The sequence below is a fragment of the Dipodomys merriami genome, unplaced genomic scaffold (genome assembly GCF_024711535.1).
Source record: "Dipodomys merriami isolate MVZ:Mamm:240054 unplaced genomic scaffold, mDipMer1.0.p SCAF_100, whole genome shotgun sequence".
Lineage (NCBI taxonomy): Eukaryota > Metazoa > Chordata > Mammalia > Rodentia > Heteromyidae > Dipodomys > Dipodomys merriami.
Genome location: NW_027202272.1, coordinates 2,446,241 through 2,465,582, shown reverse-complemented (window position 1 = coordinate 2,465,582; position 19,342 = coordinate 2,446,241).

The following is a 19,342-nucleotide window of genomic DNA, read 5'->3' as shown; positions in this document are numbered from 1 at the left end:
CACAAAGCACTTCTCCTTCTGCTTCTTCAGAGCCAGTCAGCCCACAGTTCAAGCAGCCTTGCTCCAAGCCCTGGCATGTCCAAATGGTGGTAGCAGCAACAACTCAGCAAAAGGGAGTTGCCCAGGCCCAACCCCAATCCATCCCCCCTTCACGTCTCCTGTTCATAGGCTAGCAAACCAGATGCTACCACTTAGTCACCACAGCAGGGGGTAGTCGCTGCCACCAATCCCAAAGTTGGGCACTATGGAGTCCTCAGACCCAATATTCCCCTTTCTACACTTGTTAGAGAATGACTCTATCTGTCGACCTTGGCCTTCTTCTGGAGAGTTCTAGTCTATCCAGGTGAGATCTGTGGGTCTGATATCAGATATCCCCCTCCTCAACCAAAATGGTGCATCCTGCTACTCCATAGCTCCCTCACCTTCCCACCCAAGTGTGGTGAGAAAGAGCTAGAAATGAGTTGTTGAGCTATAAATGGTACCTGCTTGGTGCTAGTGAGCATGTAAATTTTGGTAGTTGAAGTGTACCCCAGAGATCGATTCCTCCTCACAACCTCCTCTGAGGGTGTGAGCTATCCTGGGGAAGTCGAGCTTGTCAGGCTTTGCAGATACTGCTGGAGCCCTGGCATTGCTTTATGCTCAAGGCTAACACTTTATCATTTTGAGACACAGCTTTGCTTGTGGGGTTTTGTTGCTGGTGCTGCTGTTGCTGTTGTTGTTGTTGTTTGTAGATAATTGGAGATAAGAATCTCAGGGACTTTCCTGCCCAAGCTGGCTTCCAATCTTGATCCTCAGTTATCAGCCTTCTGAAGAGCTTGGATAAAAGCTGTGAGCCATTGGCGCCTGGTTAATCTCTTTTGTTAAATTTGATAATTTTTGCTTTCTTCTGATTTCATAGTCTATCAAAATATGTGTGGAATACCTTTTTCTGCATACTGTCACTGTGATCCTTGATTCTTTACTGGGGGCTGTCCGCAGAAGTGCCGTCAACCCTTATGAACTCTATGAGGGGACTCTATGGCAGCTGAGTGTCCAGGGCAAAGTTGGCAGAGGAGGCAGTGGCACCCGCGGGGATTTGGCAGAGTAAGGGAGGACACAGAAGAAAATGAGCACTGCTTATATGGGCAGCCTGAGTGGGCAGCCCCGGGGGTTGATGGTGTGGGTGCCCCTAGGCAGCTGAGGATGGCCTGGAGGCAGCAGTGCTTCTGCTGCAGCTCCGTGGCTTCCATCACTGCCATTGCCTCTGCAGAGCAGGTGCATTGGCTCTGCCTTGAGCCTGGGGTTATAGGGCAGCTGCTGGCCGGCCAGGACTTGCTTCCGGGCCTCTGGCTCATCCTGCGGCTGCCTGAAATTCATGTAGGCCTGGTGGAGGAGGTAGGGCATGAGCACAGTCACTGGCTGTCTCCCTGAGGCCCTTGACCTGGTGGAGAAACCAGTCCAGGGGTGCTCAGCTGCTGGAGCTCAGCTGGCAGTGTGGGACTCAGGCTGCTGATGAGCAGCATCTGGTGCTCACAGATGCTGAGCAGGGTCCATGGGCCAGTCCACAGGAGACGTCAGCAGGGGCGAGGCATGGGACAGTGGGCCAAGGCTCCTGGGTCCCTGAGGCTTCGCCGTCCCAGTCTCTGCTGCTGCTGGCGCCTGAGCCCAAGGAGCACCCACTGCTAGTTGGAGGTTCACAGCATGTTAGCTGCCCCTGCCGGCGCGGGGCTTCCCAATGACTCAAGCCTGAGATGGGTGCTGGGCACCAGAGGCCTCAGGTGCAGCCTGCCACCCTTTCAACTGCAGCAGCATTGTGTACCACAACAAGCTGTACTGACTTGGCTCCACTCTGCAGCTTCGGTGCTGGAAAGGATGTGCCTCACAGACCCTCATAGCAGCTGCATTGAAGCCCAGGAGGCAGTGTCCTTGGTGCCCCATCTTGGAAAAAGGACCCAGCGTGGTGGTGGCGGCTGGGCTGGAGTGGCCTTGCAAATGATTTAAGTACACTTTATTTGGGAGTTTACTGTCTTCTTAGTGTGTGTAAAGCATTAGTTTTGTTAGGTGACTAGTTGGACATGTCTACATTCTGACCAGGTTGGTCTAATTGAACATTTTTTATTAATTTACTTTATTAGTATTATAAAGAACATGTACAGAGGGATTACAATTAAATGAGTCAGGTAAAAAATACATTTCTGTTTGTACAGTGTCTTCTGTTCCCTCACTCTTTCCCAGCACCTTCCTTCCATTAATTAAACATTTAGGGAATTCCCTGAAGGAAATATAGACTAATGTAAAATAAAATCTTATGTCAGTAGAGACTTAACCCAATCACATTTATTTTTTTGTAGAATAGACAAATCTATTTTCTGCAATGATGAAACAGCCATGAGGTATCCTTGGAGACTGGAGGGAAGTTGCTGAGCTACCTAACCTGGGCACTAAGGAGAAGATCAATTGGCCTAAAAGGATGCCTGAAAGAAGACAGAGCAGCAGCTACATGAGATGATCAAGCAGGTCCAAGCATTATAGAGGTGACATTAACTTACTTCTCTGCACACCATACTTAGTTTTATTTGCTGTATAAAAGAAAGGAAAGTTTAGAAAATTCATTATTGTGAATTTTCCAATGAAAAGGCAAGCCTTACGAACATTTATGTTTTGCTCATTCATAATACAGAATGGAAAAAGGTTCAATGTTGAGTATATAAATACTTTAAGTACTGTGAAGATACTCTTTGATGAGTCATGAAATTTAGTCCATGGAGCACAAATCTAACTTTTTTTTTGAATTTTAATTTTTTGTGAACATACTGTACAGAGGGGTTACAATTATATGGGCAACATAATGAGTACATTTCTTATCAAGCATTACAGCCTCCTCCTTTGTTTACCCTTCACATCCCTTCCCAGCCTCCCTCCGCCCGCCCACCCATTCCCCCCCTGCCCCTCCACACCAAAGTTGTAAAGTTTGTTTTTGACATGACAACTTGTACTTCTCATAGTTGCATATGGTCAAACTGTATCCTTAAACGACTCGTTTTTCCCCATCTCCTCCACAAATTATAATGACATCAAATACAGTGAAAGCAGAGGTTATACTGTGGGGGAGAGACATACAAAGCTACAAAGAAATAATCTTATAAATGCAGTAGAAACAAATGCATTAAAGAAAAAACATTTAAATACATATCTAAGGGTTCGTTTTCCTAACATCACATGATCTGAACTTTTCTGCTTGAAATACATATACTAGATATTGCAAACTAGGGAAACCATGGGACCTATGTTTCTTTGGGCCTGGCTTACTTCACTTAATATAATTTTTTCCAAGCCTTTCCATTTCCTAACAAATGGGGAAATGTCAGTCTTTCTGATGGAAGCATAGATTTCCATTGTGTATATATACCACATTATCATGATCCATTCATATACTAATGGGCATCTGGGTTGGTTCAATATCTTAGCTATGATAAATAATGCCGCAATAAACATAGTTGTGCTGGTAGCTTTAGTGTGGTCTTGTTTATAAACATTTGGGTAAAGGCCCAAAAGTGGGAATGGTGGGTCATAGGGGAGGTCTATGTGAAGTCTTTTGAGGAACCTCCATACTACTTTCCAAAGTGGTTGAACAAGTTTACACTCCCACAAACAATGAAGTAAGGATCCCTTCTGTCCACATCTTCTACAGCATCTGTTGTTGTTAGAATGCATGATTATAGCTATTCTAAATGGCGTGAGGTGGTATCTCAATGTTGTTTTGATTTGCATTTCTTTTATGGCTAGGAACGTTGAGCATTTCTTCATGTGTCTATTGGCCATCCTTCTTTCTTCTTCAGAGAAGTTTCTCTTCAAGTCTTTAGCCCACTTATTTATTGGGCAGTTGTTTCTTTGAGGATTTGTTGTTGGGGGATTTAATTTTTTGAGTTCCACGTATATTTTAGATATGAGACCCTTGTCCATTGTATGCCTAGTAAAGATCTTAACCAAATCTGTGGGCTTTCTATTGATCTTGCTAGCTATGTCGTTTGCCATGCAGAAGCTCTGCAACTTCATGCAATCCCATTTGTCCAACTTTTCTTTGTTTGTTGTGTTTCCAGGTCTCTATACAGAAAATTTCGGACTGAGCCAAGGAGACCTAGGGTTTCTCATATTCCATCATGTAATGTTTTCAGAGTATGTGCTTTGACTTCGAGGGCTTTGATCCATTTGGAGTTGATTCTGGTGCAGGGTGATATATAAGGATCTAGCTTTAGTTTTCTACATGTAGTTAACCAATTTTGCCAGCACCATTTACTGAAGAGGCTGTCTTTCCTCCATTCTATTGTTTTAGCTCCCTTATCAAATATTAAATGGCGATAGGTCTGTGGGTTCATTTCTGCGTTTTCAATTCTATTCCATTGGTCCTGGGGTCTGTTCTTGTCGCTACCGCCTCGACCAGCAAGGAAGACGCGACACCGAACTCTTCTCTTTGCAGTTTATTCAGGACCTTTTAGTAATCTTCTGACCCCCAACCCCGGGGAGAATTCCCCACAGCCTTAAGTACCCGCTGGGTACTCAACCCTGATACGCCACGTGGGAACCACCAATAGGTTCAGGTGCGCAGAAGCAAGCCAGATTCTTTGCCTTAGCCATATAAGGAGTTGTTTACCACAGAGAGCACTCGCCATCGGGAAGGCGGAGGGCGGAAGCCGGCGCCATCTTCCAGGTGCGGCCTGTTGTAGCTCTCTACAGTTCCCCCTTTTTTGTTTAAAGAACACAGATGAGAACAGAGGTCTGATCCCTGTTGTGCAATGCAAGGACTGCATACAAGCCTTCTCCCAGAGGGTAACTTCTCTAGGGATGACTCAGCCTGTCCATTGATTCGTTTTTCACAAGGACGGGAAAAGGCAAATTGAACCCGTGTGCAATCAAACATGCTCTCCTCTAGGGCAAAACTCATGCCTCTCGACTGCAGTACTTTGGCTTTGCAATCTGTGTTCATTGTTTTAGGGTGGCAAGCCACGCTTGAGGGGACTGACCTGCTCCAATGACTGTAAAGGCTTGGATAATCATGGCTGCACTGTGACGCTGAGAACCTCTACTTTGGCAAATGCACCACAGGCATACCAAGGAGGCTAACACCAGAAAGCCTGTCTGGGCTCCTAAACCCGCCCATTCCTTAAGATGATTCATAGCAGCGGAGATCCATGAAGATAAGCCCTCGGCCAATCCGGCATCCAATCGGGTCGAGTTCACCATGACGATGGCAACCCTGAGCTGTTCCATCAGGATGTCGAACTCCCCAGTTCAATTACCTAAAAGATAACTAGACAACTGTTTAGACAAATTTGCAGCATTTTTTAAATAGGTTTTTTTCCTGGGCCTGAACTCTGGGCTTGGGCGCTGTCCCTCAGCTCTTCAGCTCAAGGCCAGCACTCTACAACTTGAGCCACAGCACCACTTCCGGCTTTTTTCTTTTTGCTTATGTGGTGCTGAAGAATCGAACCCAGGGCCTCATGCATGCAAGGCAAGTGCTCTACCACTGAGCCACCTTCCCAGCCCCGCTTCTTCTGGGTTAATTGCACCACAGCAGCAGCTAATCCAGCATTAATTAGTGGTCCACCCAGCTCTCTGCAAACTTTCATCCATGCTTCTAGTCCCCTATTCTTATATGGGGTTATGGCGGCTCTGCATTCCTTAGTGCACTGCTCATAAACAAGCTGTTTAATTAATGGCATGGCTGTGTCTGGGTCACCAAAAATTCTGCCAGCGGCCTCGACCATACGGGCAACAAAGTCCGAAAACGGCTCCATAGAGCCCTGCAGGATTTTGGTGAGAATGCCACTCACCTCGCTTTTATTTGGTAAGGCCTTCCATGCCTTTATGCCAATTTTATTGATTTGTTCATAAACTTGAACCCGGTAGCCTATCTGCTGATTGGCGAATCTCCCCTGTCCAAGCAGCATATCTCTGTCCCAAGCTGGGTTGTCCCCAGCCTGATTGGCCGCAGCCTATTCACTAGCAAATTCAATCACAAAGGCCTTCCAATCTAAATACTGACCTGGGCTCAAACAAGCTCGTGCGAGCCCACTCCAATCACCGGGTATCATGCAATGTCTGTTTAGGGCCTCCACCTGGGCTACAGTAAAGGAGGCTGTGATTCCGTATGTCCACACAGACTCAGCTAAAGTTTTTATAACCTTAAAATCTAAGGGTTCATGTTACCGCTGTCCCTGTGGACCCTGAAATATTGGACAGGCTAGATGTGACTCGGTTCTGACCGCTTTCCACACGCCTGGGCTGAAAGAACAGCTGGGGCTGCCACTTCCGGAGTCCTCCGCATAGAGTGGAGGGGCCGAAGGTGTGGGGCGGTGCACGGAGGGCGTGCATTCATCTTTATCTGGGTCCTCTCTCTCCTTCCCTTTCCTACTCTTTCTTATCTTTGTTTTTTCTATTTGTTCTATGAGTGATTGTAGTTCCTCTGAATCTGTAGACTCAGAGGTCTCTAGTTCGGAAAAATCGGGGTATAACCCCCCTCTACGCTCCTCCTTTTCTTTCTTTTTTTTTTTTTAATTTTATTTTATTTTATTTGAGAACATACTGTACAGAGGGGCTACAATTACATGGGCAGGATAATGCATGCATTTCTTACCAAGCATTGCAGCCTCCTCCTTTGTTTACCCTTCACCTCCCTTCCCAGCGTCCCCCCTCCCCCCACCCAATTATACCCCCCTCCCCCCCACCACCGACATTGTAAAGCTGGTTTTGACATGACATTTTGTACTTCTCATTGTTGCAACAGGTCCACCTTTATCCTTAAACGACTTGTTTGTCCCCATCTTCTCCACATGTTATACTGACATCAAATATAGTGAAAGCGGGGGTTACACTGTGGGGGAGGGACATACAAAGCAACAAAGAAATAATCTTATAAATGCATTAGAAACACATGCATGAAAGAAACGAAAACATTAAAATACATATTTAAGGGTTCATTTTCCTAACATCACATTATCTCAGCTTTTCCGCTTGACTCATACCTATACTAGATATTGCAAATAAGGGAAACCATGGGCTCTCCTCCTTTTCGCTGTCTGCCCTTTCCGATCTTTCTTCCTGCAGCATTTCTAAGGCGGCCTGACCATTCTCTACCGCCTCACTGCAACACTGGTCCTTGAGACAGCCTCTTATCAGTTTCCATATTGGTCTCACTCCGCTCTTAAGCATTCCTTGTTCAAAGGCAAAATCTAGGTCCCTCCCTAGTTTCTCCGAAGAGGCCACCGTGAGGCTTCCGGAGACAGCGAACCACGGGGCAACGATGTCACATTCATTCAAAAATCTCTCTAAAGTACTCTTTTTTATTTTTAACTTTTTTGAGTGCAGTAGCTCATTGAGAGCCAAAAAAATTGGGTGCGAAGAAGAAGCGCCCATGTTTTAAACATTTCAAGCTGGTAAACAAACTTTTACTTTCACTTTTGGCTACTCTACTGACTAGCCCCGGGTTCTTGCTCTCTCTTTATCTACAGAGAAGAGCAAAAATCCCCCCGCTCTTGTCGCGGATTCCCCCTTTACCTGGGAACTTACCCCTGCTCTTGTCGTGGATTCCCCCTTTTACCTGGGAACTTACCGGTGCACCACCCTGACCACAGAGAGTTCTGAGTCCTCATTGGGGTTATGGCTGAGTTCCCCGTACGGGCCACCACGTGTCGCTACCGCCTCCACCAGCAAGGAAGACGCGACACCGAACTCTTCTCTCTACAGTTTATTCAGGATCTTTGAGTAATCTTCTGACCCCCAACCCCGGGGAGAATTCCCCACAGCCTTAAGTACCCGCTGGGTAGCCAACCCTGATACGCCACGTGGGAACCACCAATAGGTTCAGGTGCGAGGAAGCAAGCCAGATTCTTTCCTTAGCCATATAAGGAGTTGTTTACCACAGAGAGCACTCGCCATCGGGAAGGCGGAGGGCAGAAGCCGGCACCATCTTCCAGGTGCGGCCTCTCGCAGCTCTCTACATGTTCTTATGCCAATAACAAGCTGTTTTGATTACTATGGCTTTATAGTAGAGTTTGAAATTTAATATTGATATTCCTCCAGCAGTGTTCTTTCTGTTGAGGAGAGTTTTTGCTATTCGGGTCTTTTGTTGTTCCATATGAATTTTTGGATTGCCTCTTCCATTTCCTTGAAGAATGAGGTTGGAATTTTTATAGGTATTGCGTTGAATTTGTAGATAGCCTTGGGAACTATTGCCATTTTCATGATGTTAATCTTTACAATCCAGGAGCTTGGGAAGTTTTGCCATTTTCTAAGTTCTCTTTTGATTTCCCTTTTCATGAATTTAAAGTGTTCATCATAGAGGTCCTTCACTTCTTTGGTTAAGTTAATTCAAAGGTATTTTATTTTTTGAGGGGTATTTAAGATGGAGTTACTTTCCTAGTTTCGGCAACACTTTTCTCATTGTTGGCATACAGACAATTCATTGATTTTGGGGGGTGAATTTTATACACTGCTACTTTGCCAAAGTTTTGAATCAGCTTGAATAATTGGGGAGTGGATTCTATGCGATTCTTTAAATAAAAGATCATGTAATCTGCAATGAGGGAGTGATTTATTTCTTCTTTCCCTATTTGGATCCCCTTTATGTCTGCATCTTGTCTTATTGCTGTAGCTAGGCATTCTAATACTAGATTGAAGTGAAGTGGAGAGAGTGGACATCCTTGTCTTGTTCCTGAGTTCAGAGGAAATGACTTTAGTTTTTCACCATTAAGTATAATGCTGGCTGTAGGTTTGTCAGATACAGCCATTACTGTATTGAGTAATGTTCCATGGATTCCTAATTTTTCCAAAACCTTCATCATAAAGGCGTTTTGGATCTTGTCGAATGCTTTTTCTGCATCTATTGAGATACCCATGGGGTTCTTATTCTTGCTGCTGTTGATGTGCTGAATAATATTAATTGATTTGCGTATATTGAACCAACTTTGCATCCCTGAAATGAATCCTGTTTGATCGTGGTGTATGATTTTTTGGATGAATTGTTGAAGTCGATTGGCCAAAATTTTGTTGAGAAGTTTTGCATCAATATTCATCAAAGAAATGGGTCTATAGTTCTCTTTCTTTGATGAGTCCCTGCCTGGTTTTGGGATGAGGAATACGATGGCTTCATAGAATGTGTTCGGTAGTGAGCTTTCTATTTCAATTTCATTGAAGAGTTGGAGGAGTATTGGTGTAAGCTCTGCTTTGAAGGCCTTGTAAAATTCCGCTGTAAAACCATCTGGTCCTGGACTTTTCTTAGCTGGGAGGTCTCTTAATGCTGTTTCTATTTCAGTGCTTGAAATGGGCCTGTTAAGATGGTTTAACTCATCTTGGTTTAGTTTTGGCATGTCAATATTTGCTAGGAAAAGGTCCATTTCTGTCAAGTTCTCAAACTTATTAGCATAAAGTTTTGAGATGTATTCCCTCATAATGTTCTGAGTCTTGGTTGTTTCCGTGATGATGTTTCCAATCTCATCTCTGAGTGTGTTCTCTTCTTTTATTGATAAGATTTGCTAAGGGTCTGTCAATTTTGTTGAGTTTTTCGAAGAACCAACTCTTTTTTTTGTTGATTCTTTCTCTAGTTTTTTTGGATTCTAATGCGTTTATTTGTGATTTAATTTTAATTATTTCTTTCCATCTACTGGATTGTGGTTTATGTTGCTGCTCTTTTTCAAGGAGGTTCAGATGTCTCATTAAATTTTTGGATTCATATCTCTCCAATTTGTTGATGTAGGAGCTCAGAGCTATAAACTTGCCTCTGAGTACTGCCTTTGCTGTGTCCCAGAGGAGCTGGTAATTTGTGTGTTCACTTTTGTTGAATAGCATGGACATTTGAATTTCCTTTCTAATCTCTTCCATGACCCACTCATGATTCAGCATTGTGTTGTCCAGCCTCCATATGATACCGGACTTTCTTTGTTGGCTTTTGGTTTTGAGTTCTAATTTTATTCCCTTGTGGTCAGAAAGAATGCAAGGTATAACTTCAATGTTTCTGAATTTAGACAAGTTTGCTTTGTGGCCTAAAATGTGGTCTAATTTAGAAAATGTTCCATGTGCTGCTGAGAAAAACGTGTATTCTGATTCTGCTGGGTGAAATATTCGGTAGATGTCTGTTAAGTCTAGTTCATCTCTGCAGCTGTTTTGATCTGCGGTCTCTCTGTTGAGTTTTTGCCGAGTTGATCTATCTAGTGGGGTGAATGGTGTGTTAAAATCCCCAACAATTAATATCTTTGGATCTATATGGGATTTGAGGGAAAGTAGTGTTTCTTTGATAAATTTGGGTGCTCCATTGTTTGGCGAATAGATATTTAGAATTGTAATATCCTCCTGAAGGAGAGATCCTTTAATTAGTATGTAGCGACCTTCTTTATCTCTTCTCACGAGTTTTAATTTGAAGTCTATTTTATCTGATTAGGATTGCAACTCCTCTCTGTTTATGAGAGCCGTTTGCTTGGTAGATTTGTTCCAGCTTTTAACATTGAAAATGTGTTTGTTTTTACGGGCAAGATGTGACTCCTGCAGGCAGCAGATAGAAGGGTCTTGTTTTTTATCCAACTAGACATTCTATGTCGCTTAATTGGAGAGTTCAGTCCGTTAACGTTAAGAGATAGGACTGAGAGGTATTTGGGAGTTCCTGCCATGTTATCCACCTTCTTGGGGGCTGCAAAAACTGGGTTCTTCCTATGGTTATTGGCTTCTCAGTTTGGGTGCGGTTTCTTGGCCTTTATTGTGGTTTTGTTGGTTTTCTATGTGTAGGACTTCTTTAAGAATCTTTTGTAGGGCTGGTTTGGTGGAGATGTATTGTTTCAATTTTTCTGTAGTATGGAAGGTTTTTATTTGGCCTTCAGTTATGAAGGAGAGTTTAGCTGGTTACAGTATTCTTGGTTGATAGTTGTTTGTTTTTAGGGCATGGCATACGTCATTCCAGGCTCTTCTTGCTTTGATTGTCTCTGCTGAGAATTCTGAGGTGATTCTAATTGGTTTCCCTTTGTAGGTGATTAACCTTTTCTCCCTGACAGATTTAAGGATCTTTTCCTCGGTCTGAGTTGATCCTGTGTGGATTATAATGTGACGGTGGGATGTCCTATTGTGGTCTGGTCTATTTGGGGTTCTAAATGCTTCTTGTATCTGAATAGGCCTATCTTTTTGTATGTTTGGGAAGTTCTCTGCTAGGATCCTGTTAAAGAAATTCCCTAGACCATTAACTTCTGTTTCTACGTGCTCCTCTACACCCATTATCCTTATATTAGGCTTTCTGATGGTGTCTTCCAAGTGTTGGATAGATCTATCATATTTCTTGGACTTGTCTTGGATGGTTGCATGTTCTTTCTCTATAATATCTAGGCTATCTTCAATCCCCGAGATTTGATCTTCTGCATGGTCTAACCTGCTGTCAAGACTTTCTACTTTGTTTTTTATTTCTTTTCCTTCTAGTTGGTCAGCTTTTATCGCTTCAAATTCTTTGTTGAAGTTTGTTTTAGATCTTGTATGAACTTCTTTACTTCCTTAATTTGGTGTTCAGTATTTGTTCTCAAATCACTTAGTTGATTGGTTATGGTTTCCTTGGAATCCCATTCCTTCTGTTGGGTTCCATTCAGCATTCACTTTGTGGTCTCCCTAATTTCCTTCAGCTCTTTCTTAATGGATCCCATGAATGCCTTTAGTGATCTTTGTGTATTCTCATCCTGGTCTCTCAACTCCTGTTTTACTCTTTGGTTAGCTTCCTCCCGTTCATGCCATTCTTGTAGTTCTCTTTGAGTGTTCTCAGCCTGCTCATGCCATTCCTGCCTTTCTCTTTAAGTATTCTCAAGCTGCTCATGCAAATCCTGTATCAGTTTTTGAGTAGCTTCCTCACTCTCATGATATTCCTGTATAAACCTTTGGATTGCCTCCTCTCTCTCCCTCTCACACTCATAGAGTCCTTTGTAGGTTTTCAATCTTTTTCTGCATTGACCTATTGTTTGCCTCCTCTCTCTCCCTATCACACTCATACAGAGCCTTTTTTAGGTTTTCAATCTTTTCTTGCATTGACCTTTTGTTTGCCTCCTCTCTCTCCCTATCATGCTCATACAGAGTTCTTTGTATGTTCTCAATCTTTTCATTTATCATGTTTGCCAGCAGTTTTTGTAGAGCTATTTGGGAACTCTCCTCTGGATTATTCATTATCTGTTCTGTCCCCTGATTATCATGAGTGGGTGTGGAAATACCCGAACTTGCCATTTTTCTTGTGGTTTTCCGGCTTACTCTGCCCATTTGGGATGAAAGTAACACCAGTTTTGTGCTAGAACAGTAACTTACTGCAAGCATCAACCAAAGTCTGAATTTGCACAGTCAATAGTCTGCAGATACAATCTAGTTCAACAGATACCTCTATTCAACATCAAACAACTATATATTAATGGGCTATGAACCGCAAAGAAGAATTTGGTAAACCAGAAATTATTAGGGCTAGGGAGAGATGTTGTTACAAAATAGGAATAGAGTGATGTGGGAAGCTATAGGGAGAGTTACCTTAACTAAGTCCTAGTCTCAAAGCTGGAAATTGATTGGATAGGATGAAAGTAGAGAGAGAGAAAACAAGAAGAAAGAGAAAGAATAAAAAAGACCAGAAAAAATAGAAAAATAAAAATGAATAATATGCAGAATCGAGAACAAATTATTCAAAGAATGTGACTATAATGAGAGCAGGGGAGGGATATAAAGGAGATGTGATATCTTAAAAAATACTTAAAATATTATATAGGTATAAAGAGGTAGTACTGCTTTTAAGGAATTTAAGTCTCAGAAGTTTTGAATTGAGTAATAAATTTGTGGATTAAGTGTGTACACAATGAGGGATAGATAGCTTCTAATAATCAATTACGGGTTTATCTGAGGATGTGCAGAACAACAATTAAGTCCCATAAAGAAGAACAAAAGAGAGGAAAAGGTGAGAAGGATGAGGACGAAAGAAAAAAAAGATCAGAAGTTCAATGAAGCTAAGCAAAAAACAAAAAGAATTAAAAAAAAAAAAAGAAAGAAAAACGCACACACGCATGTATCCCAAAAATAAAGATTATAAGGGGGAAAAATTACTAGAAAAAAATTTTTTTCATAAAGAGTTAAAAATTAAAAATTAAAAAGTTTTAGAAAAGAAAAAAAATTTTGTAAAGTATTTAAAAAAAAGAAGAGGAAAAGAAAAGTTATTTGATTTTTTGGAAGGGTTGGGAAAAATCCTGTATCTCCCTTGTGTCTGTAATCAGCCTCTGGTTGGAATCTCTGGTCTGCTTGTGGTCCTGTGGCTTGGTTGGTTTCTTAAGTCCGTTTATTTGGACAGGCAGAAAAATGCTCTGCTTTACCCAGGATTTTGCGATCCTCCTCCCAGGTTAGTTAAATGGTAGGGAGATCTGCTTTGATTATCACAAAAGAGGAAGATGGCTTTTTCCTCAAATTTGGAGATGCTCTGATGAGGCTAGGTTCTGGGTTGAGTTGAGGCCTTTCAGCAAACAGTAGCTTTTCCTGGGGGCTAGTTTGTGAGAAACTCACAGAGCCCAGCCTGGAGCCACTCTCGGGGTTTCTTTTTACTGATGTCGAGGCTGCTAAAGGGAGGGGCAGCCTCTGGCTCTTATTACCCAGTGAAGAAAGCCACTACTAGGGCTGGTGCCTGAACTGAGTGACTTTTCCCTGGGTGGAGCTGAGTCTGGCAGGTCACACCGCCATTAAGTTCTTGTGACCTGCTAAATGACGCTAGTTTTATTCCAAGGGCTGAGTTGGAGCTAGCAGCTCTGCTGAGCTTTATCAGTATCCAAGATGAGGGGGGGGGTTGCCTTCCCTCTTCTGCTCCCTGAGAAGGAGTGAGGATGTTAGGCTTCTACTCAAGCCGAGTCTTGGTTCCTGGGTTGTCTCTGGTCTGCGAACTGCAGCATGAAGATGTCTGCTCCTTGTCGGTTCTTGCTGGTGTTGAGTAAAATCCGCTCGCCTGCCGCATCTGGCTCTTTCGTCCCAGCCTCTTTCTGTTTCATGTATGGAGGTACTGCCACTGCCGCCGCTGCCGCCGCTGCTGCCGCAGTGGCAGCTGCTTTCAAGAGCTCCGATCTGTCTCCTTGCCTGGATTTTCCCTCTCTGGCCTAACTCTCTGTCCTCTGATGGCACACTTGGTATGATTCTCTGGCTTAGGACTGTTCACTGGAACTCTAAAACTGTTTTCTATGTGAGAGCTTCTTTTGCCTCCAGCTTCTCCTCCACCATCTTTCCGTCACTCCCAAATCTAACTTTATATGTTTTACAGTCCTGGGATATAATACATGAAGTGATGCTGAAATTTTCTGCTATCATTAGAAAAGATACCTTTCCACACAGTGAAATCCTACATGATTTAACACTAATTAAGAAGTAAAATGTTTTATTCTGTGTCATTAGTAGAAAAATGATTGTTTTTTTGGCTCAAAATGGCAAATTTTCCTCAATGATTATGAACTATTTTGAACCTAATAAAGCGGTTTTGAATTTGAGTTCTTTTTTTTTCCTGCCAGTTCTTCTGGGACATGAACTAAGTGACTGGGTGCTGCCCTGTAGCTTTGGACCTTTTGGCTAGCATTCTACGGCTTGAGTCACAGCTACGGTTTCTTTTATTTTGCCAGTTGCTTTTTACTGGTTGAGATAAGAGACTCATGGAGTTTTTTGCACCATCTGGCGTCAAACCATAATCCTCCAATGTCAGCCTCCTGAGTGGCGTGGATTACAAGTGTGAACCATAAGTGTGTAACTTATGTTATGCTTTTTCATGGTAAATTTTCTCAAATGAGCCCAGAAAATGTATCAATTTGTGATTCTATGAATGAGTGAATTCATTTATTTCTTCTGTGAAGTAAGTCACAAATTAAATAAGATTAAAGAATTTTTATTTTCAGACCTGAGAACAAATTCAGGGCCTGGCAGTTGTCAGGCAAGTGCTCTTCCATTTAGCAAAATCCCCAATACCAAAATTAAGATTCCTAACATTCAATAACACAAGATTCAGAGACTCAGTGGAAACTAGTTTGTTGACCACTGAATAGAATGAAAACAAATCACAAGATGAAAGGTCATGAAGGCTGGGAAAATGTAGGCTCCGATAAATAGCTCTGCACCTCTTCTCCCTGCTTCCTGTATTCACCTATTTTTAACCAGTCTTGGGGTTTGAACTCAGGGTCTGGTCATTTTCCTGAGCTTCGTTTACTTAAGGCTAGCACTCTTCCACTTGAGCCACAATGTACTTCTAGCTTTTTCTGTTTATATCTTACTGAGGAATCAAACTCAGGGCTTCATGGCTGCTAGGCAAGCAATCTCCCACCAAGCCACGTTCTCAGACCTCACTTTTTGTTCTTGAGACAAGATATTCAACTACAACACAGGCTGGCCTATGTCCATGTTTTTAGTATTAATTGACTTAGGAGAATATGCAGGGTACAACTTGCCTGTATCAATGTCTGCCACCTAATTGTTTCTTGGTGTAGGCCTTTAAGTTGGGTAGTGTATGATTTCACTTCTTCAGTGTCACAGTGGGTAGAATACTAATAGAGATAGAAATATATTTTCTAAAAAAAGTCCTTAGTGATGTTTGAGGTCTAAAAATGTCATAGCATTAATTAAATCTTAACAAATGTAATTGACATTACAAAGGTAATATATGGAGGATTTATGGTTACTTTTGACTGATTGATTTAGAATGATCCCTTACCTATGGAGGAAGTCACATTCCAGAGACCCTTGACATAGATGATAATCCTAGAAATAGCAATAAGTGAAGTCTAATTATCACAAGAAACTGCATTTATTTTTTGTGCTGGTCCTAGGGCATTAATCAAGGCCTAAGTACTGTCCCAGATTTGTTTTTAATTTTAACTAAGACTATTGCCTGATGAGTTTAGCACATAAGAACAAATATACTCATGAGGGTGAGATATAAAGACCTCTGATTGAGCCCTGCTTGGCCTAGAAAATGAATGGGACACTTCTCTCCCGAAAAGAGATGGAAGTGGTTCTGTACTTCAAGGGGTAGATCAACAGCCTTGAGAGAAGAAGCAAAAGCATCTTGCCAATTCACAGTGTTCAAGTCTAAGTATTGTTATATGTACACCAGAGTGTGTGTATAACACACATACACACACACACAGACACACACAGACACACACACACACACACACACACACACACACACACACACACACACACACACACACACAAAGAAAAAAAGAAAAGGAAAAAAACCCTAATAAGGTAATTAAGACACCTAATGTGATAAAGAGGAGAGAGCTTGAGGATTAATTTTTGTATTATTAGATTATTAAGCCACAATCTACAGGTGATTTAAAGTATACAGATATAGCTGGGACACCAGAGTTTCATTCTTGTTAATGTGTGTTTGTATGCATGTGTGAGCTCATATACCCCATACCAGTGCTTGAATTCAAGCCCTTATTCACTTCATTAGCTTTTACTCTCAAGGATGATGCTTCCCCACTAAAGCTACATCTCCAATCTGGCATGCTTGTAACTCTAGCTACTTAGGAGTCTGAGACATGGGAGATTGTAGTTTGAAGCTCCATAAAGTAGAAAAGTCTGTAAGATTCTATCTCCAATTAATCAGAAAAAATAATGAGTCCAGAGGCCTGTCTCAGTAATTTTTCTGAGGTAACCTTTAGTCAGTCCTTCCTTACATTTCTCAGTGCTTATGTAACATACGGAGTCATATAGCTACAAAATATACTCAACCTTTAGACACATATGAGCATGCATATATTTTCATAATATGTACATCAAGAGAAAATATACATGTTTTTGTTTCTATGATCAGTCCACACATCTCCTAGAAGGTGGTGAGTTCATCTTGCACCCATTGCTGTGCATATGGTATTACTCTAGAAAGACGAAATAGTAGAAAGAGGCAGCATATGTACCACATAAGTATCAGAATATCTTTCTTGTTGTAGGACTCTAGGTATGTACACATGCACTGTGTACATATATTAAACTCATTTACTTGCACTGTTTGACAAGTGTTAGACAGCTGGCCCTGTTTTTAGCAGTTACTTTGAAAGAATATAATGGGTTCCCTAAGTTGTGTTAGAATGCAGTGCTAGACTCTGAAAACATTAAGGATGGAATAGGAGAAACCCTAGGTCACCTTGGCATAAGCTGAAATTTTCTTTTCTTTTTTTTTTCACTTTGACAGATTTATTCATTTTAAATTTGTTTTAAAAGCATTCACGTTAATTAGTTCCATAGGGTATTTGGGGGTTTTGGGTTTACTTTTCAGATTGATTTTTGGTGCTATACAGACTGACATTTTGTTTGGTGCAGCATATGCACTGAAAGATCTGCTCACCAGATTTGCCATTTCACTTGCTGAAATGATGAGAAGGGACAATAGAAACCTAGAGTTACATCTCTTCACAGAGACCGACTCTTTTGACTGTTTGAAAAAAAAAAGGCTTATCTCTGTAGCTAGTTTGAAATAAAACTCAATTTTTTGAAAAGGAGTTTTAGTTCCCTATTTCTAAGGAATGTAACTATTTTCATTAGCTGGGATGTTTGCCAAATTTTAAAAACAACTTCTAAAGCGTTTGTAGTAAGCAGCTAAAAACAAAACAAAAAAGTTAGTTGCTTCCCAGAGTTTGTATAATGCCATTATCTAACTGGAACAAAGACTATTTCCTTTAATAAGCTAGTATTAATGAATGAATCTCCATGCTCTGCAGATTTCTATTGTCCCTAGTCACAGGAATGAGGATCAGTGAAATGCTACAATTAATCCACATCCTTCTGCAATCTTCCTACAGTGGAAGAGAGGCGAGGAAACACCCCTGCAGGAAAAATAAACCTCAGAGATTGGTTTAAGACCAAAAAACACACCACTAGGACATTAACCACTTAATCTTACACAGGCAGGTCAAAATTTTAATATAAATTACTTTTGCCAACACATAGCTTATGCATTCTTTGTTCCTTTTTTTGGAGGATTCTCAAATTGATATCTAAAGACTTACATATGATATATAACTGTTATATGGTCTTATGACTAAGAAAATTTCTCTGGTAACCAAAGCTGATGCCATATATGGTAGTGTTCTTGGCATATACTCTATACGCCTCAGACCACTTCTACATTCTTTCTATTCAGCTAATTATAGCTTAGTAGCCACTGGTAAAGGATTGTGAAGACTCTGTCATTTCTACAGAATAGAAAGGCAAGGCTAGTTACTGCAATTCAGCCAAATAAAAAGAAAAGATAAAAGATTAATAAACCACTCCCTTGAAAAGGAGAGGTACTGCACCTTTGCAAAATTGAACGGGCTCACTGCAGCTGAGCAACAGAATCACCACTGAAGCAAGAAAATAAGTTGGTCTATACAGGAATTGTACATGATTTGAAAATGCAAAAGTTATAGCGATCAACTAATAGCTGCAACCTTAATTTCCATTGCTGCCTCCGAGTTGAAACTTAAACAGTTTCTGCAAGCCTAATGCTAGCTTCTCATCTCCTTTACTAAAACTAGGAATTTGTTCTCCGCAGCAAAGAAACAAAACACTCAAAACACATAGGTAAATACAGCAAGACATTATTGAAAACAGCTGCCTTGTGGTACAAAATGCAGTACAAGTATACGGATGTAATTAAAACATCAAAAATACTATTGCTCCCATACAATTTAGTAAACATTCTTGGCAAAGGAGAAAATTTGAAAAGAAAAGCTATAAAAATGTTTAAAAATTCTACTGTGAATGATGTGAGTAGAGAAATAGTCTGAAAAGGGCACCAATGTTTGTGACTCTTCTATTTCTTTGAACCTAAGATCAACATTATTCTGAGTCATAGTCTAGTTTTTTTTAAAAAGGCCTAATTTTATATACATAAGTATCTCCCTCCCTCTCAGCCACAAATACATGAAAATGACCGTTTTGTATATTACTTATTTCCCAATAAATAGAAAACGATTGTATAGATTGAATACCAAAATAAGATAATAAAAAGGATATGCAATAAATTAAAAAGGCAGCTCAAATAAAGGGCAGGCATGCAGTTAAAAAATACTAAGATTGTGGAGATGGGGTTACTTGCCTCCTGGTTGAGAAGGTGTCACACAAAGAATACCTGAAAACTTTGGAAAGAACCTTAGCTCCCATTCAATTCAAAGTTTCCTAGGCCTGTGACATTTCTAGAAATACCTTTTGATGGGGTGGGATTAACTTGATTAATAAAAATCATTTCTACTGAAAATCCACTTAAAATATAGAAGAGGTGATCCATGAACACCCCAACTTTTATTCTTGAAAGACAGCTGGATAAACTGGCCAATCCCAGTATGTTGCAATTTCAAGATGGTAT